This window comes from Saccopteryx bilineata, chromosome 1 (genome assembly GCF_036850765.1).
Source record: "Saccopteryx bilineata isolate mSacBil1 chromosome 1, mSacBil1_pri_phased_curated, whole genome shotgun sequence".
Lineage (NCBI taxonomy): Eukaryota > Metazoa > Chordata > Mammalia > Chiroptera > Emballonuridae > Saccopteryx > Saccopteryx bilineata.
In genome coordinates this window covers 228,857,184-228,882,676 of record NC_089490.1, presented here as the reverse complement: position 1 = coordinate 228,882,676, position 25,493 = coordinate 228,857,184, and the positions used below count along the sequence as shown (strand labels likewise).

General features: G+C 37.9%; 1 protein-coding gene across 9 annotated transcripts in view; it reads left to right on the top strand.

Moving 5' to 3' along the window:
* DISP1 (dispatched RND transporter family member 1) overlaps positions 1-25,493 on the top strand; it is a 193,888-nt gene that overhangs the window by 103,866 nt on the left and 64,529 nt on the right. For 3 of the 9 annotated variants that reach the window (XM_066237660.1, XM_066237627.1, XM_066237642.1), the window contains exon 2: positions 19,563-19,654. The exons of 3 other annotated variants lie outside the window; for them this stretch is intronic. The gene's annotated coding sequence lies outside the window, so the exon portion shown is untranslated. Of the gene's footprint in view, positions 1-14,540; positions 14,689-19,562; positions 19,655-25,493 lie in introns of all 9 variants that reach the window. 3 more of the 9 variants (XM_066237670.1, XM_066237634.1, XM_066237617.1) reach the window with 2 other exon arrangements.

Here is a 25,493-nt window from a genome sequence, read left to right as displayed (position 1 = left end):
CAAGGGGGAAAAAAAATACTGTGTAGGGCAAGGGTAAAGGAACTTGTAAAAGGAGGAGTGCCAGTATCTGGTGCCTTTTTATCTCTTTTACAGATAGATTATTCCAGTGAGAGCTTAGGGTAGTGGGTCCCCACACCTAAGAGTAGCAAGGAATGGATTCATAGGCTAGAGGAAGCCTATTTGTCTCTGGGATTTCCAACAGTCCCTTGTTTCTCACAAGTCCTTACTAATGTGCTTTAACCAAGTTCCTGTGTCCAGAACTATAACGGATGCTGTGGGGTTATAATAAAAAACTAAGTTGGAACCCCAGGAACTGCCTTGTCCAAGAGTGCTTAATCATACTTTTGCAATACTCTAGGTGTGCGTGGTATTGCAACAGTCTCCATTTCTTTTTCTCCCAATAAGTTGTTTTAGAAACCAAGATGACTACTCTGTTAGATTACCGCATAAACCACCTAAATTTTCTTCTTTCCTACCTATTTTGGTGTGATTTTGTCCTCTCCCTTTTGTTTCCTCTCCACCCTGCCCAGACTTCTTTATTTTCTATTTTGCTTCTTTTCTTCCCCCTTATTTGATCTGTATGCCTTACATGTATCAAAATGATATTGATATTATGGCTGTTTTCCCTTTCCCATATTCCTTTTAACATCTGCCTATCACTTCCTTTTTCTCATTCTCTCCTCTTTTATCCCTGTTTGCCTTCGTTTCCTCCTACATTGAACTCTTTTTTTTTTCCTACAAGGGATTTCTTATAGTTAATTATAGGGGGGGTTGATTCATGATTCATCAAATTGTTCTTTTTAACTTGGATGTATTCTCTGGGCTTCTTGGACAGCAGAAACATAAAAGCCAATCACACTATATTCATAGGCTTCGGTAAACTTTTGTTGAACTTACTTGATTATTTTAGGTTTCACTAAAGAATGTGAGCTAGAAAAATAGCAGAGTGATAGGCACGTGCTTTCATGTCTGGGCACTGACATATGAGGTAGTGGGAACAGGAACGGAGCAGAGCCGCCATATGCAGCAATGTGACCTTGAGATGCGGAACAATTTGCAGGACTCAACCAGAGCAACTGTATTTTTACAGCAGGAATGTTTAAAAAAAAAGTACTTAAAAAGACTTTTAACTGTACTTTAAAGTTTTGGAACAAAGTAAAAAACAGTGATAGGAACTTAGTACATGAAAAAGATTTATTTTGATGTTGTGAAAGTATTGCCTTCATCCTGTTTTTTGGTTATTGGTAGTCACTTGTATTCTATCTCTATTTTTTTTTTATTGATTTCAGAGAGAGACAGAAACACCGATTTGTTTCTGTATGTACCCTGACTGGGGATCAAACCAGCAACCTCTGCATATCAGAACAATGCTCTAACCAATTGAGCCATCTGGCCAGGGCTACGTGTATTCTCTTAAATGGTTTACCTATGAAATGGTTAGAATGGAAATATAAAATGAAGACTGAATCATTTTATAAAATATTAAAGAATTAAGCAAATAAGTTAATGGACTAAGTTTATTTCTGTGGGTAAAATAGTTTTCACAGATCAAAATATTAGCTTATGTGTGTAAACAGAGTGGGGATGTTACTGTTAGATGCATATTATTGAAAATACAAACTTCCAAGTTACTTTATTTGAAAGGAAATGGGTTCCTAACATATTAAATCACTCAATTTATATTCTTTTGTTTAGCAAGATGTTGCCCTTAAAAGCTTCCTTTTTCTCTTTTAATATTTAGCTTTTAGTCTTAAAAATAATAGTCACAAAATATTAGCATTTGAACCTCCAGCAAAAGAATAGATCAAAAATAAAATAGGGGCTCTGGCCGGTTGGCTCAGCAGTGGAGTGTCGGCCTGGCATGCGGGGTACCCGGGTTCGATTCCCGGCCAGGGCACATAGGAGACGCGCCGAATTGCTTCTCCACCCCCCCCCCCCCTTCCTCTCTGTCTCTCTCTTCCCCTCCTACAGCTGAGGCTCCATTGGGGCAAGGATGGCCTGGGCGCTGGGGATGGTTCCTTGGCCGCTGCCCCAGGCGCTAGAGTGGCTCTGGTCTCCGCAGAGCGACTCCCCAGAGGGGCAGAGCATTGCCCCCTGGTGGGCAGAGCTTCGCCCCTGGTGGGCGTGCCGGATGGATCCCGGTCGGGCGCATGCGGGAGTCTGTCTGACTGTCTCTCCCGTTTCCAGCTTCGGAAAAATACATAAATAAATAAATAAATAAATAGGAACCTCTTAGTGGCATTTATCTTTAGGATAAAAATTTGAGATTTAAATAACCTTTTTTTCTGTATAATTGGAATAGTCCAAAGCTAAGTGGGGATAGATTGCTCCCAAATTTGTTCTTGAAAGTGGGAATAGTTCATTTCTTTAAAAACATTTTTAAGCCTGACCAGGCGGTGGCGCAGTGGATAGAGCGTCAGACTGGAATGCAGAGGACCCAGGTTCGAGACCCCAAGGTCGGCAGCTTGAGCGCAGGTTCACCTGGTTTGAGCAAAAGCTCACCAGCTTGGACCCAAGGCTCGAGCAAGGAGTTACTTGGTCTGCTGAAGGCCCGCGGTCAAGGCACATATGAGAAAGCAATCAATGAACAACTAAGGTCTCGCAACGAAAAACTGATAATTGATGCTTCTCATCTCTCTCCGTTACTGTCTGTCTGTCCCTGTCTATCCCTCTCTCTGACTCTCTCTCTGTCCCTGTAAGAAAAAAAAAAAAACATTTTTAAAAAATTGGTTGGTTCTACTTGTATAAATAATGCTATTCTATGTTTCTTTTCCCTGAGCTAGTATAGGCTTACCCCGATGCCAGCAAGCCGAAGAAATCATTAAAATCTTTGGCTGTTATAAAATTCCTTGCTCCTCTATTTGGTTAGTCTTGATCAAAGGGACTAAGATTTAAAATTTTTAAAAGGAACCTTTAAAAAATAAAAACTCTTTTAGGGGAGACTTGTGCAACTCCACCGTTGAATTTTCCAAGTATAGCACCAGAATCCAGAATCCCGCCTATCACCAGATACAAATTTAATTGCCTTTCAAAATATAGTATACCAATGGGATATTAGTTTTATGCTTTGAAGTTAGGAATCAGAAAAAAAAACTTTCTTGTGACCTGGTGAGGTCTGCACATTATTATTAATTTGGATTCAAGGTTTTTGTGTGTGTGTGTGTTGTTTTTTTTACCAGCTCAAGGGGCTGTGCCCTCAGGGACATGTTATCATGGACACCAGGATCTTATGTTTTTTTTCTACCTTCTCTCCTACCCTGCCTTGTTTTCACTTGCCCTCTTGAGAAAGGTATAGAGTTATTTGTCACTACAAATAAGATGATAAATACTGTCCCCATCTTTGTATTGATAGATAGGCTGAGAGATCTCATGTAATTTAGTCTTTGACAGTGGCAAGATTTATGTAAGTAGGTTAAGAACATAGTAGCAAAGTACCATCTTTCTTCTCCCAGCTTTGGAAAACCCAAGCTCAGCTGTAGCTGTTCCGGACACTGTCATTGGGTACCAATTGTCCATGTGTCAGTATCAACAGTAACCACTGTGCCAAATATAATCACAGGTTAGAAAAAGCAGTTATTACCAAAAGGTATGCTTCTTTAATCTGTGTCAAAGGTACATTTTTGGCTTTATGCAAAATCAGGGATTATTTTAGAGGCTTGTGACAGTTCTGCTTTTTTCTATATATGAGTTCAGAGCTTGATCCCTGATGATGGGTTTGACTCCCTGCAAAGCCAGCAGGGTGTGGATGCATGTTATTGCTAAGGCATTCCACTCACTCAGCAGGGGAAGGAATGAACACTGCATTGCTTAATATCCCATAGGGATGGCAAAGGGGAGTGCATCATGTTCCTTTGCTGTGACTGAAGTTTGTGCCATCTGTGTACTATGCAAGGGAATGTGACTTGAGGATATTAAGTAGAGTACATAGGAATTCCAGGTCATTGACTGAGATGCCCAGGAAAGCAAAGACTGTTGGGTGACTAAACAAAGCAGATGCTTTAACTTAGGAACAGAACAAAGAGCTTACTATGTAGTTTCCTTTCTCCATTTCTGTTTTTTCATCTCTTATTGTCCTGTAATATCAGGCACTTTCCGGGACAGACCTTGGCAGCGTCTAAATACTGGATATTACTAATAGCATTGTGATACACATCTCTTTTTGGTTTCCTTTGAAGACAGAGGTTGTCTTGGTGATATCCTTTTGTTAATGTAACTTGGAATATTGAGTCTGTGACCTGCTTAATAAATAATTGTGTAAGCTTATTTTGTTGTCCTGGCTTTGGATTCAAAGTTACCAAATGCCCATCCTTTGCCAAAGCTGTGCTTGAACCATTGCTTGTTAGGCATTAGTCATGGTAATCTTCATTATACAATTTTTTTGTTATATAGGAATAGAAATGTTTAAATTCAATTTAAATATTTCTCCCTATATTTTTGCGATCTTAAGTCATTTGAGTTCCTGGGAACAGGTTAACAAAGTAGGTTGTGGATTTTCCTTCTCTAAAGATGTTAAAAGCTAAGGATGCCTCTAAAGGCTGGGGCAGGTTTTCTCTAGCCCCTGGTATAGCATTCTGAGTCTTTTGGGAATGCCAAAATCTAGTAGCATACATGTAGCACATGCATGGTGGCTTGGTATGGGTCTCGGGACAGCTGCCTTGTCATATCAGTTCCCAGCCTTGGAGCTGAAGTGTCTACCAGTCCATTGCCAGGAGGTCCGTCCTGGCTGCCAGCCCAGAAAGGTCTACCATTCAGAGATGGTAATAACCAACTAGAACTTGCTTAGGCTTTCAGCATCAGGGTTTGAGGTAAATGTGCTGAAGGTGCCTTGTAGTTGGGAGGCGTGATTATGGAGCATTGCAGTCATTGTGATGATTTTTGTGACCATGTATTTGAAGTGGCATTTGCTGAGCTTTGTGACATGCTGTCTTTAAAGATGTTAAGATAGCCTTTACCTTCCATGCCCTAATCTTAGTTTCTAATATACCCCATTTATAAGTGTATTCTCTCAGCCACACCTATGGCTTAAGTCTAGGTTGGGATATTTTAAAAATATTTTTGAGAAGTCTAAGTCAAGTAGTCTTACTTAGCCTAAGTCAAGTTAGGTCTTACAGTCTTAAATTCTGATATAAATATCCTTATTCCTTTCCCATTTGTTATTTCATTATTTATCTCTTAACAGCCATCTCACAGAATTTTATTTCATATAAACAACTTTCTGAAGTCAGACATAGCATGAATTTCATACCTTTGAACTGCTTGAACTTCTGAATAACTAATAAGTATGTTTTCAGTGTATGAAATAACTCCCGCCACATTTGAACTATATACTACCTAACCCTAATAATGCCATCTGTCTTAGAGTTTGGGTAATTTAAGGTTCTTTCCTTGCCAAAAATAGTATGACCACATATTTTAAAAAGTATAAACAAATAAAATCAGATTAGAATATTCATTTACTTTCTTCCATATAACTTCATTTACTATCAAAGAATGTGATGTATCCCAGTATTATTTTATCTAAACCTTTAGCTATGGTGACATGTGTTTGTATGCAAGTGACACATGTATTTTCCTGTGAAGACTGACTTTTGGGAAATTAACTTGCAGTTACTTTTATTTCACGACATAAAGAAAGGGCAACTTTCTCCATAAATATTGGAAGTCTGACTTACAGAAAGTTTCAGTTTATTGGCCATAATCCCTCTGAACATAGGCATGCCACATTTATCTAGATTTGTTTAAGGTTTGGTAACAATGCAACTGAAGGTGTTAAAATAATGCTTTAATTAGGTTAGAGCTAAGGCACAATGTTCTACATGTTAGGAGTGGAGCTCATGCCGGGAGTTATCTGTTGTAAAAGTAAAACATCTTGTTTTGAAATCCTAGATTGCAAACCAGAAATATTTTGGAAACTCTCCAGAGCCCATGGGTGTATTATGTTTTGCTTTTAAATCTTCATGCCTCACAAGATCATATTCTTAGATGATCTACAATCTGGTTTTGTTATGGCTAAAATGATTCAACTTGTTTTTGATATAAAACTATCAAATCTGAGCCTCTTCTCTACACTAAAACCTAACACATTCTATCTACTTTGTGTGGGAGAAAGGCTCTCATGTAGCAAGCTGTTGATGTTGCTCATTGCAAGACAGAATGTTCACTGGAATTCCAGTGTGAGACCTATATCATAAACTAACCTGCTTAAGTTATTTGTGCATTTGAAGAAGTTTCCTTTCAATAGTAATTTTCAGTTCAGTTAAAGAGGACTCAAGTTTTGGTCTACTTTTTGTATTGCCTAGTGAGATTTTTTTTGTTGTTGTTAAAACAAACAAAAAAAAGACTACCTCTTGTCTGAAAATTACTAATCTCTGTGTTTTTTGCTTTAGTATATACCCCTGCTTTTGATCTTCATTAAAATTTTTGGTGTGTATAGATTAATAAGTAAAGTTCATTCTGGATGACTGAAATGCTTTCTGGATTACAGTTGACCCTTGAAAAACACGGATTGGAATGGTGCGGGTCCACTTATATGTGGATTTTTAAAAATAAATATATACAGTACTAGATATGTATTTTCTCTTTTCTTAAGGGTGTTTAAAAATTGTTTTTTGCTTATTGATCTTGGAGAGAAAGGAAGGGGGCGGAGAGAAACATCAGTTTGCTGTTCGTTGGTCGCTTCCTGTGCCCTGAGCAGGCTGAACCTCAGCCTGGCGCACTGGGAGGGAGCTCCGGCCAACTGAGCCGCAGTTTTCCTTCTTATGATTTTTAAAAATAACATTTTATTTTCTCTAGCTTACTTTATTATAAGAACACAGTTATGTAATACATCTAACAGACAAAATATATGCTAGTCCACACTATGTTTTCAGTATTCTGATCAGCCGTAGCCTATTAGTAGTTAACTTTTGGGAGAATTAAAAGTTATTAGTGGATTTTCATTGGCACAGAAGTTGGCACCCTTAACCCCTGCATTGCTTAAGGCTCAACTATGTTGATAGTTTTTAATCAAAATCAAGCACAGGATGGCAATAAATAAAAATGAAGTTTCCCAAATTCACCTATTTCCAAGATACTTTATTGCAGAAATCATAATTGCTACAATAAAATCAATTGGCAATTAAGAAGAAAGTCTATTAAATTTAATGGCTCACTGTAGAGAAACCTCTTTTGTTTTCATTGTTTAAAAACATTTCTGCTAACGCCAAGGACAATGCTACCTTCGAAAAAAAACAAAAAGAAAATTTAAAAACTGCCCAAGAGTAGCTCACTTATTAGCTTCTGGAGTGACCTCTACTGGTTTGGAGAAAAGTGAGAAAAGCCAATAGCTGACATCTCTTATGACTTAGCAGCAGTCTAATATTCAGAATTTAAAAGCAGAGAATAGTGTAGCATTGCAGTCATACTTAAAATATATTGAATTTTGGCTGCTGTTTCTTTCCCACAACCATGCAGCAGTCCTTGGAGCCCATATAAATCAGCAGGAAAATAGGATTTTATATACTGAATTTTATTTGGATCACATTCCAATGCTACATTTATTCTGTTTAACAAAGGACATATGCAATTATAACAAATTATAAAACAGCATTTTTTAAAGTTGATATTTGTCAAGTACCTGTCAGGTTCTAGATCTTCCTGAGGGGATATAAAAATGATAATAATAGAGCTTGTGTGGTCAAGTGTAGATTAAGAGAGTAAGATAGGTATACAGATGCCCAGGATGAAAAATTAATACGTGCTAGGGGCCATAAGGCAGATTTCAGGGTCATATGACTTAGAATCGGATGAAAGAATTTTTGGCTTGGGGAAGGCTTCACAGAAGATACGTTACTTGTCATATGTTGTAAAGAGTGGATGGAATTGTGGCTGTTGGAAATGTGAACAGAGGCCATTGCAGGTAGAAGGAACAGCATAAGTGTGGAGGGGTGTATACACACACTTGTTGTAGAAGAGCATGTTGTTTGGCAAAGGCACTGAGTAGGAGGAAGGGGAAGGCCCAGACACCAGAAGTTCTTGCCAACTCAGGTGTTGAAACTTCCTTTGGTAGGTATAGGAGCACAGCTTGATGATGTGATGTTATGTTGATGTGTCTGGAATCTCTATGTTGCTTAGATTGGAAATGTCGGAGACCATAGATTAGGTCCCACCATTAGGCTGTTGCAGTGATCTTCGGGAAAGTAGCACTTAGAACATGGGAGAAGGAATGGAAATGAGAGGATGGGAACACGTGACAATGGCTGGTCTGGAAAGCAGATGAACCAGGGTTGGTGGGGGAATAAAGGTAAAAAATGACTGTCATTCTAGATCGTGTGTCCAGTAAATAAATGTTTAAGTGAAGACTTGGGGCTTAAGTGACAAAGAGTAAATAAAAAGAAGAAAATCAAGAATTTATTTGAGACCCTGGCTGGGTAGCTCAGTTGGCTGGACCATCGTCCTGATGCGCCAGGGTTGTGGGTTTAATCCCCAGCCAGGGTACATATGGGAATCAACTGGTGGGCACATGAATGAGTGGAACAGCAAGTTGATGGTTCTCTCTCTCTTTCCCTCCTTTTCTCTCTAAAGTCAATAGAAAATTTAAAAATCATAATAAAGGTCCTTGTTAAAAAAAAAAAGGAGTTACATGAGGATGATAGGATTATTTCTATTTTAGATTACTGAGTCTGAGCTGCTGGCGGGACATATATATTGAAATGTCCCTTAGAGAGCTGAAGGGTCCAAAGATTTGCCCTCTGCAGCTGCCTGTTTGGGATATTGATTTAAGTTGTTTATTGAGATGACTCGGAGCCTTCCACCCTTCCCCCTTTTCCTGCTTAAGAGATTCAGACAGAGAAACCTGCTTCAGGAAGGCAATCTTAGGATGGATGCTGCCTCAGCCTCATTTGAATTAAGCATGGTAAACAAGAGGGTATCAGGCAGGGACCTGTTGGCTGAATACCTCCTGTGTCCCATTGTTTCTGAGTCACCTAGCAAGAATTTACCTGCCATGATGTTCCCCTCTTTGTTAACTACCTATAAATCGCCATTCTCACTCCTTAGATCTAACACCCCATCATGCCACCCATTCTGCCTCACTGTCTTCAGAATTTTTGGAATTTTCATGCCTATGTGGAGTCCCTGTACACATGGATTAGTACTTTCATTCTTTCTCTCTGTTCATTTTATTATTAGCCTAGCCAGAAATTAGAAGGCGGGAGGAAAAGTATTAATTATTTTTAATCCTTGCTGAGCAAATGTTGCAGAAATGGGATGTAGAAGAAAGTTGAATGTGATAACATAGGGAGGAGACATGGTAGGAAAGGACAAGGGACAACAACCTTGGATATTAGCGCCTGAGATTTAGAAGAGGATAATTTAGAGGATCTGCCATGAAAACAGGATAGAGGTTAAGAGGCAGAGAATTTTTCAACTTATGGAAGGAAACAGCAAGGAGAAAAGAGTACTATATGCCAGTGACGTTGGGAAATGAAGAGATGTGAAGAACGTGAGTATTGAGAAAGGACCATTGAGTTGCATTTTGAAGGACAGTTTTATTGGTGGGTAAGATTGTAAGAGAACGGAGAGGAGATAAGGTTTGAGTATTGGATGATGGAAGGAAAGGGAAAGGTAGACCAGTAGCCTGAGCACTAGTGGGCCATGGGATCCCCTTTTTTAGGTTGGGGAAATGAAACTTTTTTGGTGTCAGTAAAGAAGGAGCTGGAAAAGGGGAAAAGGTGAATATGGACTTGGGGAGGGAGAATGGGATGGAGCAAGGAAACCTAATCTCAAAGGCGCTTCCCAATCAGACTTGTTGCAGAAATGAAAATACCCTCTACTCCCTGTCTACGCCTGCAGCCGGTGAGCTGTTGAGCACCTGCAAGGCAGCTGGTGCAGCTGGAGGCTCAACATTCCATTTTAATTTATTTAAATAGAATTCATTACATGGCTAGTGGCTATCTCTTTGGGTAACACAGACCTGTGTAAGTAAGTTAATTTAGGAAGGAGGGTTGGAGATTGTGAGAGATAAGGGCTGAGTTCCAGGAAAAGTTTTAGGGAGAGATGCTAATATTGGAAAGAACACATGGTCCCATAGTTTCATTATTTTCCAAAAAATAGGTGGCATTATTTGTGGAGATGGGTAAGGTAAGGAGCATGAGAAAGATTTTCAGGAGCCACTGTGGGGATTTCTGGTGAGAATCTATGACAGACGACCTGAATCTCAGCCGCCTTCAGAACCCTCAGAAGTGAGGCCACGCATTTGGTTCAACTCTTCACTTTCCTGTCTGGTGACTTTTTTCAGTAGCATTCCCAAACGTGGAGGGAGAGAAAGAAAGAAGAAGAGGAGCAGGAGAGCAAGTTGAGGGGAAATCTTTGGAAGGTGGGAGCCATGGAAGGCTAGAAAAGTGAATAAATGCTGAGCACAGTTTCTGCATGAATTAAGTACAAACTAAGTGAGATTGAAAGGCTGTGGTAAGGGCTGGAAGTCACTATAGGGGAAGAGCAGATTCTATAGATGTCAGACTGTGGAAAATAAGCAAGATCATTTGTAAGAATTGTAGATTTTGGCCCTGGCTGGGTAGTTCAGTTGGTTAGAGTATCATCCCGATACGCCAAGGTTGGGGGTTCAATCCCTAGTCAGGACACATACAAGAATCAACCATTGAATGCATAAGTAAGTGGGACAACACATGGATGGTTTTTGCTCTTTCTCTTCTTCTCTTTCTAAAACCAATCAATAAAATTTTTTTAAATAGATTTTGAAGGTAATGTTTTCAACACGAAATGCAATTTAAAAAGAAGCATGAATTGTCTGTCGGGAGAGAGGAATTTACAAGACTGATGGAGATATTTCCAAAGGGATGGAAAGGAATCCCAGCATCCCACAATTATTTTGTTTTTGCTCCAGTTTGCTTACCATATGGTTGGTCTCCTCTCCAAACTCGTTAACTCAACGTTGAATATATCGTCTTTTCTTAGTCCAAATTTGAATTGTAAAAATGGCATTTATTTTATCTGTTTGCAGAGATAGCCAAATTAATAAAAACTGAATTCTGAGTCAGGAGGGACCTGTGAGATCATCTCATCTAATGCAACAGTTTTGTAACTAAATGACTATAACCTCTGGATTAAGGGACTAGTTCAAGGTTACAGCACTCATAAGTGGCATGAGAGTGGGCTTCAGGGGTCCGTGGATTCTCGAGCAGCATCATGTTCTGGGCCAAAGTCTTTACTGCATACCCAACAATTTGTATTCCAGAAACAATGACGTCCCACGTAGAAGAACATCACCTGCAAAGCTTGCCTATGATTACTTTCTCTAAACTTGTACTTTCAAAGGGCTAAACTACTGACTTGACCATACTGAGAGGATCATCTTGCCGAGTTTTAAGGGACTCTCCTGTCTTTCTTAGACCACAGTTTACTCATTCATAACTGTTTTGACACTTGATACACAATACATAAAGATTAATAGGTGGGACTTCTAAATGTTAATACATATAGCTAAACCTCAAGTTACATTTTGGACTAAATTCAGATGTGAAAGAGTTTGTTAATCAGCAGGTGGGATTTTTGTTTTATTTCATTTCAGATTTTGAAAAGTACCAAGTGTTGTATCTCTCCTGCTAGGTCTTGTCACTCTTTTTCGCTCCCTTATTTTATTTCTAATAACAAAGAAAGAGATACCACCTGACCTGTGGTGGCACAGTGTATTAAAGTGTAGATCTGGCACACTGAGGTTGCCTGTTCAAAACCCTGGGCTTGCCGGTCAAGGCACATATTGGAGTTGATGCTTCCTGCTCCTCCCTTGCTCTTCTCTCTCTCTCTTTTTCTCCTCTCTAAAATGAATAAAAGAAAGAAAAAAGAAAGGAAGGAAGGGGGGGAGGGACCTAAATAATGTGATCTAAGAAAAAAGGGGATATTGTTTTTGGAGAACATTAGAACTTTGATAAAGTCACTGGCATCTTCCTTTTCACTCTAAATATTATATTGAGAAATACACTGAAGTGATTGGAAATAATCCTATTATTTATAAAATAATAATGTGTTTCATGTGACAATACCTAAAGTGCACTTTAAATTGTCTATTTTTACACAAACCCAACAGTTTTAAATAATTTGATGAAATGTACAAACCAGTAACCTATCCGAAAAGGTCAGTTAGAATTTGCAGAGTTTCTGAGTTGGAGAATTTAGGTCTTTGGTACCATTGTCAAGGTCATCCATGTTGTGGAACATATTGGTGGTTCGTTTTTTCATGGCTGAATCGTATACCATTGTATGGGTAGGCACATTTGGTTTATTCATTCTTCTATTGATGGACATTTGAGTTGTTTCCTTGGCTGTTTTGAATAATGCTGCCATAAACATCTGTATATACAGTATTTTATGAACATATGTTTTCAATTCTCTTGGGTGTATCCAGTTGATTCTCTTTATTTGTGGTAGTTATGTTTCATAAAGCCTGAGTTGGTAAGGACTGAGTTGTTGCTTCACAGGAAAATACAGGATTAGGTTACTTTGAGTTTCTGGTTACATTTTTGACAACCAGTCAATACATGACCTTGTGTTGTGTGTGGCTCTGTGTAACACATGCCTTTCTCCATAAGGCACATCACAGCCTTCTTAAGCTTAGGAACACTAGAAAGCATCACACTTTGGGGTCATTTTAAACAGTGAAATTACCAACAAAAAGCACATAATGTGGGGGGAAAGTGTCAGTAAATAAGATGGAGAAAAGAGCACTTATTTACAGTCTGAGAGCCGAAACAGGAAGACAGAGTCACGTGTTCATCCTCACCTGGGCACGTGCGCGTGGGAGGATTCAAAGTGCACCACTCTGTGCACGGGCATGTCTGATGACTGCGAAAGCACCGAGAGGATTATTTTGGGGTTACGAGTACATTTGAGCAAATTTGCAACTATAGAATGCACAAGTAATGAAGATCAGCTGTACTTAGGAGTGAAATTGCTGTGTCACACGGTAACTGTATTATGTTTCACTTTTTGAGGAATTACTAGATGTTTTCTGTACATGCCCACCAGTGGTGTAGGAGTGTTCCAATCTCTCCACATACTTGCCAAAACGTGTTCTTTTCTTTCCTTTTCTCTTCCGGTTTAGCTATCACAGTGGATGTGAAGTGGTATCTCACTGTGGCTTTTTTTTTTTTTTTTTGCTTAAAATTTTTTTTTATTGATTGATTGATTTTAGAGAGAGAGGGAAACATTGATTTGTTGTTGCACTTATGCATTCATTGGTTTATTCTTGTATGTGCCCTGACTAGGTATCGAACCTGCAACCTTGGTGTATAAGAACGGTGCTCCAACCAACTGAGCTACCCAGCCAGGGCCTCACTGTGGTTTCAACTTGCATTTCCTTAATGATTAGTGCTGTTGAGCATCTTTTCATGAGCATATTAGCCATTTATATATTTTCTTTAGCAAAATATTTATTTCAAAACTTTGATTTCTTTTACTAGATTGAACTATTGGTCTTTTTACTATTGAATTGTAACTTCATATATACATATTATGGATGCTAGCTAGCTTCTTAGATATATGATTTGCAAATATTTTCCCATTCTGTGAGTTGTCTTTTCACTTTCTTAATGTTCTTTGATATACATGAGCTTTTTATTTTAACGAAGTTCAATTTTATCTACTTTTTTTTCTTTGATTGTTTGTGCTTTTGGTGTTATTTTCTTTAATTCTAAAAGTGCTATCTTTATACGATTAATCAGTACAGCCTGTTAAAGAGTTGTTTACATGTTTTTATTAAAGAAGTCACAAAGAGTTAGATTTCTTGGTTTCAGTAAATTATCGCTTACTTGCCAACTGATATCATATGTAAATTTAGAGCATTTGTTTGCAGGTATTTACAAGGTTTTTTATGTTGTGGTTGTGGCAGCATGCAGGCCACACATTTGTGACACATCAAGTGTCACATTCATTTAACAAACTGCTGTTTTTGTTTGGGAAAAGTGAAGAGAAGCACTTATAACTTTTAAACAATACTTTCCTCTTTAATAAAGAAGATTCTCCCCCTCTTTGGGAAACTAGGCATTTTCTGCCCTAAAAAGGGGGGGGGGGTGTCTCAAAAGCCATTTGTGAAAGTACACAAGAATCCCCGGAACTTGGAAATAAACACAGATTGGTGTTTATTTGTGTTAGGTTAAATGCAGTAGTAGCCCCTCATGTCAGAAAACCGAATTTGTGACACTTAAGTTAGTCTAAGCAAGCAAATAATATCAGCTAACATGGCTTTAATCTACTAAGTAACTTTAAATCCAAAAGATCAAAGGAACTTATAACTAAAAACAGTCTTTGGTGCAATTTCTCTGTAGATGCCGGAAAAGGCTAGAAATTACATGTCACCTTCATATCCTGGCTTGCTGACCTTGTGCTCAGATCACAGTCCCTCTGTGTGCCAGCTGTTACCATTATTAAGACCTTGCCCCTAGGGGTTAAGTACGAGAAAAACTCCTGCCCTATCGCAGAGCAAACACTGCAAGTCCCAGCCCCTAAAATGCCTAACTCAAAGCAATCTGCATGTTCTTGTCATTCAGTCTGTCTTGCCGCTCTGGGGAGCCACTCCTGCCGACTGTTGGTCGCCTTCTGTTGTTGGGCTGTGTTCTGCAGCCTGTTAGGACTTTTGCTGTTGGGATTGTTTGCTGACCCAGCTGAGCCAGGGAGCTTTCTTCTTTCAACATTAAGGTAATACCTTTGCTCGTGCATCTGTCTGGATATGCGAATTTGTTATTTGGGGAGAATTTTGTTCTGTGCTGCTAGATAAATTTAAAATTCCACCTCATAACTTTTTTTATTTTTAGTGTAAGCTTGGAACGGCTTCTCTATGCATTAAAACCTAATGTTTATTTGACTGGTAGTGTAGTATAAGAAGGTAAGGCAAGTTGTTTCTTAGGACGGTTTATTAAAATAGGCTTTCTTTATGAAGTTGGAAGGAAACCTCAGATTTAAAGCAGTTTGCATTTTTTCCTGCTTTGAGGTTTTTCTTTAACCACTATCTAAATCAGAGAATTTTACAAATGTGTGTTTCTTTTATTGCCAATTGGCAGCAAACGAGATGCAGAATTGTAGGGAACACTTGAATCACTTTTGTGAATCAAATATTGTAAGAAAGTAGTAAAATATTAGCATCTTCCCACCTATAAAAACAGAAATTTCATGAAGATAACAACTGGGGAACTAAGCTTCCAAAGCAAATTTTATTCTTATTAGTGTTCATTTTGAATACTCCCCTTGGTATCCAACTTCTAGTTGTATTTGGGTTGATTAAATGTCTCAGGATAGACTGTGTGCATTTCATTGTAACAATGGTAACTACAGTATAATTGCATTTCCTACTTAAAGTAGAAGTCAGACTATACTTGCCATGTTTACTTTTGCTTAAAATGAGAGTGGATGATTTATCTGTGACTGGTAGAAAATTTCAAACTAGTTTAACTGGTGAAATATTTGTGTATCTGACAGTAAAATGTACATTTTCAAAAACTAGACAAACATTTCATAAAACTGAGGTATTTCTTGCAAATTGTTGCCTGACCATAATGACTTTCTTCAGTGAAAATGCAAGAAACAGAGAACATATGTCACAAAATTTGCTAAAATTGTATTTGACAGATATTCCTATTGAAAGAAAAAGAATGAAATACATTTTGTTGTGTTTTTTTTACCCACAAGAGGGGTATTGTAGATGATAGTATTTATGATTTTAAAAACTGCCAGTTCCCTTTGATGGCTAGGAAGCTACCAAACTATCTAAATAAGCTCTAAACTTGTATTTCACTTGTAGACAGTGGGTTCACTATTTCCCATGGTTTTAGTGTCTGCTGACACATTTCTGCTTTTTAAAATACTCAAATAAGCAGTCTTTTTATTTATTTAAAAATTTTGCATTTCTAAAAAAACTATCTTAGACTGCTTTTATTGCCAAAATCTTGAATAGTAGATTATTTTATTGGATGGTACTTCATTTGTAACTTTCTGATTCAGTATAGAAAAATAAGGCAGAGTATTATTTAGTTTCCCTTGCTTCATATAGCTTACATTATTAGACATGAATTACAAAGCTGTGAGCAGGAGCTATTTACGACTGATTATGAAAACGTGTAATATTTAAGAATCTGAAATGATTGCCTTACAAAGCAGTTTAGAAAATACATGTGACTGGGTGGAAAAGGTGAAGGGATTAAGCAAGGGAAAGAAAGATCCTAGACACAGACAACAGTGTGGTGATTAAGGGAGAGAAAGGGGGTGGGGGGAGGAAGAAGAGGTGAATGGGGGGATAAATGGCGATGGAAGAAGACTTGGCTTTGGGCGGTGCAGTGTGCAGATGCTGTGTTACATAACAGGACACCTGAAAGCTACATAATGTTATTAACCAATGTCACTCCAATAAAGTCAACTGGAGAAAAAGAAAGATTCAGCCAATATTTTAATCTAATCCCTATCAGCTTTATAATTTATACAGAGCCAATCAATCAACCCTTTTGGCAACTGTGGGGGATTCTGCTTTTCAGTGTTTTCTGTATACCAGTTCCTCACCTTTCATTCTAACTGCTTTGCTCTCTGGGGCTGGGTCAGAACACTCTCATTGTACAACTCTTCTCTTATAACAGTGTGGGTGATGGAGAGGCTTGGCCCATGGACTATATGAACAATTCCTATTTCTTTTTAATTGTACTTTCTGATCATATTCTTACCCAGGAAATAGATAAATGAACTGCTTAGCCTGTCAGCCTTTTGGAAAAACAGAAAACAAAGCAAGTGTAGTAAGTTAGAAAAGCGAGACTTGGAAAAGATGGCGTCTTTGTTCTATCTTAACTCCTATTCTTTTATCATTTTAACCTCTATTAAACAGGTCCGCTTATTATAGACACACATATTAGATTGCAAGAAAATTATTCACAGAGAACACTGTAGGTGCTTATTATATACTTACTAAATAAGGACGTTCACCTAGTGAACAGAAAAATGTGATCTATTGTAGTTACCTTTGTGAGCGAAACAGGAATTCCACACAGATAGTAAATACAATTTCCATTCATCTAATCTGTACAAAAAAGCAAATAGCAGGAATCCCAAGCATTTATCGTGCTAATTTAAAAAATAGAATAAGATTTCTGAAAGGTTCTTAACTACCAGGCTCATACTAAGTTAGTTTACTGACTCAATGCAAGTAAGAAAAAGAGTCAAAATTTGATGTGTTCCTAAGCTTAAAATCTCAGAGTCCTCTAAAGTAAGAGGATGTTTCTAATTGTGTTGCATACAGAAACTTTGAGAGCCATTTCCCAAGTGGCTCAGTAGACTGAAGGATACTCTTGAGATGCTATCTGGTGGGTCCTGCAGGGAAGACCCTATCTGGGAAGCTGCCCTGGGAAATCTGACTTGCTGTTTCTCAGACTTCCCCAAACAGCAGGGAGTGGAGCCTGGTGGTATCAGATACTTAACATTTGTGGGAAAAGCTGACATAATACCAAATGTAGCATTAAAAAAAATTCCCTCCCATTTAAGTCAAATGACTTTCAAGTCCTTTATGGTGAATGATCTCAATTTTTGACTTTATGGAAGACAAACATTTTCTCATAGACTTTTGCTTCTCAGGATGTGGAAAGAGAATTTTCTTAACTTGATTGACCTAAGTGATGTTCTTTTTTGTTTTTGTTTTTCCTTTGAGCTGCTAAGTGTTGAGATTTTGAGATGTGTGAAGTATTAAACATGCATGGTGACTTTAGGCATACTTGTGATCTGTTTATCACCATTAGTTAAGCTTAGTAATATGATCCTGTTTCTGAGGAGGAGCAGTGGTGATACCCATAAGGTTGCTCTCTTGTAAACTTGCCTCGTTTGTGATTTGAGTTGCGCCAAAATAGTTTGAGATGAAATACGATGGGCCTGACGATAGACCTATCACATCTTGAAGGGCCTGTTTATTACCAAAGCAGCTTGTAATTCTTCTTTGGCAGGAATGGGAGGCGGTATAGCAGGTCTGGTGTCTGGAGACTGTCTGATCCCAGAGTTGGAACATTTAAGATGCTTGAAATGCAATCCAATATCTTTTTCTTTTCTGTCTTGCTGTGTGTGTGTGTGTGTGTGTGTGTGTGTGTGTGTGCGCGCGCGCGCACACACACACACACAAAATGCATGCACAAAATTTTAGGAAACATGCTTTTCTAATAGAGGGCCTTGGGACTTCGTATTTTTGGAAATTGGCAGGGGTAGAGGATATAATTTTTCTTGAGGGTTAAATAAACTCATTAGGCAAATTGGCTATATCCTAAACTTTATTCAAATGATTGATATGTAATTGAGGCTGTGTGACAGCTTGTTTATAGTTCTACAACATTGTTCCACATGGATTCTGCACTGTTGTCTCTCAAATTTAAGTCTTATTAAGGGTTTCTCTTTGCTGCACCATTGTCCCCACTGTTATAACTTCAAAAGTACTGGAGATGAAACCTCTTCATTATAATCAGAAAAACAAAAACAAAAAGTGAAGATAATCCAAATACTACAAAGCATATCAAACATGAAACAATACCAGGTTCAATTTTTCAAAATACACAGCAATAGTCTTCATTTCAAGCAATAATTTTTAGAAGGTGAATATTTTGAGTGGCAGTTGTTTGCTCTAATGAATTGATCAGCATTCATTTTGCAAACTATAAATCATTGGTTCTCAACTCTAGCTGCACATCATCTGGGGAGCATTTTTTAAAAATGGTAATGCTCACACCCATTACAATATGAATTAAATTATTATCCCAGGGGCAAGGCTGTGTGTCTGTAATTATTTATTTATTAATGGCATGATTATAATGTAGAAAGAACTGAGACTGCTGTGATAGACTTGTAACTTTGTGAATATTTATTATGTTGACTGCATTTCCTTCTAGATTTGCAGCAGATTGTAAATTAATGTTTTGGCTGGTTCTTGGGTTCATTAACAACTCATCAGAGGGCTTTCTAGAATTATTTTGAATGACTATTGATAGACATTTTTTATTGTAATAAACTCTAGTTTTATTTTGTATATTCTTTTAAAAATGTTTTTTATTGATTGATTTCAGAGAGAAGGTGAGAGAGAGATAGAAACATCAATCTGTTTTCGTAAGTGCCCTGACTAGGGCTCGAACTGGCAACCTTTATTTATCAGGACAATGCTCTAACCAACCCAGCTACCTGACCAGGGTTGTATATTCTTAATTATACAAATGAACATGAGTCTCCAGACTTAGGATTCAGTAGAAATTAGTTCAGCTTAATAGGATGCCTAGAACAGAATAGTGTAAGTAGAATTTAAATTCATCTGAAATAGAAACTCAAAGAAATAAGAAGCCTCCCCAACCCCTTCTCTCTCTCCATCAAGAACACTGATGTTTATGGGTGTAAGTCTTATAAGTGTATATGGAGAAGTGGTGAAGAATATAATTATCTGTGGAATGATAAAGGAAGATAGTGATAGTGTTTATGCTAAAAAGAGGTGTTCTTATCTCAGACTGTAAAAGATAAGCTTTATTTATATATATATTTTATATTTTTTTATTTATATTTTTCTCCCCACATAGACCTGTTACCAGAGGCACATTGGACAGAAAATCAATGAGAAATGAGATTCATATTTCCACAGCCCTGAAATGCCTATTGCACAGGCCCACAGGTATAACAGTCTCTGCTTTGATGACCTAAGGCAGGGGTCCCCAAACTACGCCCGCGGGCCACATGCGGCCCCCTGAGGCCATTTATCCAGCCCCCGCTGCACTTCTGGAAGGGTACCTCTTTCATTGGTGGTCAGTGAGAGGAGCATAGTTCCCATTGAAATATTGGTCAGTTTGTTGATTTAAATTTACTTGTTCTTTATTTTAAATATTGTATTTGTTCCCGTTTTGTTTTTTTACTTTAAAATAAGATATGTGCAGTGTGCATAGGAATTTGTTCATAGTTTTTTTTATAGTCTGGCCCTCCAACGGTCTGAGGGACAGTGAACTGGCCCCTTGTGTAAAAAGTTTGGGGACCCCTGACCTAAGGCATGGTTGGCAGGAAGAATGCTTCCTAAAATCAGGGTCTTCAGATTTGCTATGGCCCATACCTTCCTAAGGTTATTTAACTTTTTTTTTTTAATTTTTAATTTTCTTCCTCCTTCTCCAAGTGAGAGGAGAGGATATGATAGAGAGACAGACTCCTGCATGCACCCCAACCAGAATCCACCCAGCAATCTCTGCCTGGGGCTGATGCTTTGCTTATCTGGGACCATGCTCACAACTGAGCTATTTTTAGTGCCCGAGGTGAAGGCTCCACAGAGCCATCCTCAGCACCCAGGCTGATGTGCTTGAACCAATCGAGCCATGGCTGTGGGAAAGGAAGGAGGGGAGGAGTGGGGAAGCAGACGATCACTCCTGTGTGCCCTGACCCAGACTCAAACCCAGGACAACCACACCCCGGGCCGACGCTCTACCACTGAGCCACTGGCCAGGGCCAACTTTTGTTTTTGATGTTGTTGCAGATCTGGGTGGGGATACTTTATCTGTCAAAAAAAAATCAATTTTGATTTTTTTTATGTCTCATTAAGTTCCTTCTAAATATTATGAACATTTTTTTGTAATAATGAAACATGAAACATTTACAGTTTATCTTTATTGATGCCTTTATCAATATGTATCTTATATTAAACGAGGTTATATAAAAGCATTAGGTATATTTCTATTTTCAAAGATGTTATCATAAGTTTAACCTACCTTCTTGATAATTAAATTTAATAGGAAAACAGTAAGTTTTCATTGTAAAAGAATAGTAATTGTTATTTTCTAAAAATTTTTTTGCTTTTTCATGGTGTGATAGAAAGCATACTAATACCTAGAAGGTTCTTATGAAATGTATATTTAGTGGTATAGATTCTCAAATGTATAACTGCGTCTTTGGGAAAATGGCTTCTAATGCATTGTGATTTATGCTTAAAGGCATTAGTAACCATAATACCTTATTTTTGTGTAGTTCTTTGTAAGATATAAAATGTTTATAGGTGATTAAGTAAAGATATTTATGTGTTCTTATTGAAGGAGAGTTTAATGTAGAAAGTTCATGAACTCGAAGAAAAATAAGAAAACAATGTGTCTCAGAAGAGGAGAAGATATTTATTTACCATCGTTCTTTTCAGTTCCTCAAAAGTGCCTAATTCTTTGATTAAAGATACAGATTTGTTGTTGGGTCACAATTACATCATTTCGGAATAGTCTAAATGCTACAGGACTGTGAAGGCCCATCCATTGCCTTGCTTTTCTGATCTGCATAATGTGACAATTGGGTGGATGACACCTCTTCTTAACTCAGTGAAATATGTCTCTCTCTTAAATGCTGGATTGCATCTTTTAAAACTATAATGGGAAATCTTGAATTCAGAGGCTATTTTTCACATGGACCTTTAGAGTGAATTTTATGTCAGTTGCCTCTCATAGTCCAATAAAAACTAGTTGAACTTGGCAATGCCGTGGAGGCATCTTGAGGTCGTGGAATAGCCTCACTTTTCGAGACATAACTGGTCTGAGATAGAAATGCAATCGTGTGATTTGGATAAATTATACTTTAATATTTTGGACCCTTGGTTTTACTCTATAGTGGTTTCACAATATCTTCATAGAGGTATTATAAAGAAAGTGTTTCTCAGAGTGAGATATTTAAAAAAGCATTTTTAGTAGTTCTTGGACGGCAAAAACATTCCTCGAGACAAAACCTGGTTGATGTCCTTTTAGCAGGTGTCTTTAATAGCCCCATGACAGAAAATGCCTAAAATACAATTCTTTGTCAGTTTCCCTGGTGCACATAGAGAAGCTATTTATTCTCTGGCTATGGCACTAAGTGTTAATAAGTCAGCTTAGTACCAGCGATCAGAAATGAGATAATCATTTTAGGCTAAGCATCAAGCAGTTTAAGAGGAACTGTTTTATATTAAAATGGGTTTGGTAAATAGCGGGCATCATACTCCCCAGACTGCATGTGAACAAAAAACTTCAGGTATCTTTATAGCCCCATCTTCTACCATGTACAACCACCTGAGAGAAAAAAATCATCTCATCCAGTTAACTGGGCCAGCTGCTTCCATCTATGTATGTATTGCACTAAAATGATTTAAGATTTCATTGGTTGTTTTCCTATGCACACAACAGTTTGAGTCATAAAATAAGCCAGGATTGAACCTGGTTATCATTTAGAACCTCTGTTGTTAAAATCTGTTACTTTTCTCTGTTGTAATCAGAAAATGGGCCTCTTTTCTCCATCACGTGTTGTCCTCCCGCCATCTTTGTTTCATCCATTCTGCTTTAATTGTGTGTCATTCTGCCATGACTTAGGCCTGATTTCCTTGTTGCCTTGCTGCCTAGTTTGTGGTTGAGCCTTGTGTTCCAGGGACCAGCAGTGTGGCCATGCTGTTGGCAGCTTGTCACCCCCTCTCTAGGTGGATTATATGAGAATCTGCATTTTAACAATGCCCCAAGTGGTCCTTAATGTTTGAGAAGTACTGGGTTAGTGTGTTCTGTCTTATCTGGTGAAATTGTACTATTAGGAGCATCGCTCTATGAAAAAGCTGACTGGCTACAACATGGGTCCTTTTTGGGGATCCAGTCTTGCCATTTAGTAAGTCGGGCGCTATGAACCTGATGAAGCGTTACTGCAGAATACATCATCTGAGCTTATAAATGTGGTTCAGCAGAAAGCTCTCCAAACCTTGGCATCAGACTTTCTAGCCTTACCATTTCAGACTGTGTCTCAGGCGTTTTGTTGCAAAATGGAACGGTAATGCCTGCCACACCTGTTTTTCTGAGGGCCATTAGGAGGATCAACTCTAGAGAGCTCACGCGTGTGAAAGTGTTCGGAAATATCAAAGAGGTGTACCATTGTGACTGTTGATGGGGATGAAGATGATGTTCCTTCGGGCTAGATGAGCCCTGTGTTGTTAAGGACAGTGATGGCTTTGCTACATGGTTACTGTAGTAATTGGAACAGGTCTATGTAGCCTCTTCAACATTGCATTTAGATTTTAACTTGACAGTTTTCTGGCCACACCAGAAGTTCTGACTTGCAATTCCAAGTAGTCACAATGAGGTTTTCATAACACTCTTTGTTAGATGTTGAGTTACCTAAACAGTTTGCATCCTTTGGGAAAATTATGTGTCACTAGCATATTTTGGTATGGAATATGTTGACAAAATTTCCATAATTCAAGCAGACCCTACTAGGATTATATGACAGCATTTTCAGTGAGATACTATTTTTTATCTTCAAAGCTTGGGAATTTCCTTATATCTTATAGTTGCTAAGTTTCCTGAGTCCCAAACGAGAGCTGGCTGGATGTACCATATTTTTTGCTCCATAAGACTCACTTGACCATGAGACACGCCTACGGTTTTAAGGAGAAAAATAAGAAAAAAATATTCTGAACCAAATGGTGTGTGAAAATATTTAATAAAACACTGTATTTTTCGCTTCATAAGATGCACGGGAATTTCGCCCTCCACTTATTTTTGGGGGGGAGTGTGGCGTATGGAGAGAAAAATATGGTAATTGTTTGACCCTTCTAATCACATGAACTCTGATGACTTTTCTGTGTACAATTCAACGTGATTGAAATGTGTCATATTTCTTCTCTGTGGTGTCTGCTTAATGCTTACTGAACAGAACTGGTCATGGGTATTTTGGTTTATGGATAGATAGCTTTGGTCCAACAAATTATAATTATGTTTTTAAAAATTTGGAAGCTATAAGATATATTTTTGCATATATATTTATTTTTCTGAATAGTTTGTATTTATCTTTTCTTTCTTCTTAGCCCATTTTTCATTTCCTGCTTTCTCCAACTATATGATATATTGTGTAGGGTGTTATTATAAGAGAATGGATATATCGCAGAAGATAAACAATTTAAAATGCAGCCAGTGAATAGGTGTGTCTAGTTATCCTTTAAGCTAAAAAATAAGTTTGTTTCTGTTTTTATATATTAATACTAATTACCTTTTGTTCATTATCAGTTACTGTGTTAGAAACTTTATATGGTGTTTTATTAAAATCCTGTGTAGAAGATACATTTATAGTAAAAGTTGCAAGTGATACAGACAGTAAATTCAAAAGCCTTCTCCACCCTTCCAAATGGTCCAGTCCAACTCTCCCGCAGGAAACAATGTTCTTAGGTCCTTCTAGACATTCTCTGTGACTGTACTAACCATATATGTGTATCTCCCTGGCATTTTTCACAAAATGGTTTATACACAAAGATGTGCTTTGGACTCCTTGCCATAGCAGTAACCCTGATCCAACCAATTCTTTTTTTGTTGTACAGACTACCCAATGTAAGGATATGATGGAACTTAGTTCTCCTGTTGAAAATTTAGATTGTTTCCAGTTTTCACTGGTACAAACAGTGATGCAGTAGACAACTTTATCCGTGCATTTATCTTTACACATTGTCAAAGTATGCCCAAAGGATAAATGCCTAGTAGAACTGTTGATAATTCTCCCACTATAGATACATAGCCCTTTATAGTTTTCAGAACATGTTTACACTCTCACAGTAATCCTAGGAGGAGGACATTGATCATTAACCTGATTTATACATGTAAAGAACTGAAACTCAAAGGAAAAAAAAAAAGACTTGAATTTTATAATATAATCAAAAGATGGGCCATGGCCAAAGTACTGCGTGAGCTCTCAGGACATGAAAACGCTAGTACAAAAGGTGAGGCAGAGAGAGCAAGATGAGTGGCTCTGAATGTATCGCTATTGGCATATTATATTCATAAACAACAGGAAATACACTAAAGTACCTGGCGGAGGGCCCCATCACACCTCCGCCAGCATCTCAAGAATAGCTTTCTCTGCCAGCCCCTGCGTATTATGGCCCTGGGGAAAACAGCGATTTTGACATAGCTCTCTTTTGAAGTTGTTCATTATATTTGATCCAAAACTGAACTTAAACTTCCACCATAAACACTGCGATCACTGCATTGATAATCAAATGGCATTACATTTACTACAATAGTTCCTTTTTAGGATGTTGACTTTTCCTCTAGCTCATCTCCTTTCCTGTTCTAGTCTTAGGCTCGGATCACATTTCCTCCCCCCCCCCCCCCTACTTATACCAGTTTTGAAGAGGTAAGATCTTTCTTTGGGTCAACTCCTGACTTCAGACTGAAACTTCTTTCTTCTCCTGGTCACCTGAATTCTGTGCACAAATATACCCACTGAATTTATGAATCCATAGATATTTCTTAGAACAATTATTCTTTCTGGCTTTGTTTTTTATTATTTTTTCTTACTTAGAGAATTATAAGTAAGAAATATTATGAATAACTTATTTATAAAATCGATTTGATTTTTCTCATTTTTATGATTAAAGACATAATTTTAGAAAGCTCATGTGACTTACTTCAACTACAAGCCAAAGTCAGAGTTCAAATTATTCTTTACTATCCACTAGTTCCTTCTCCATTGCAAGAAGTCTCCAAGTTACGAAA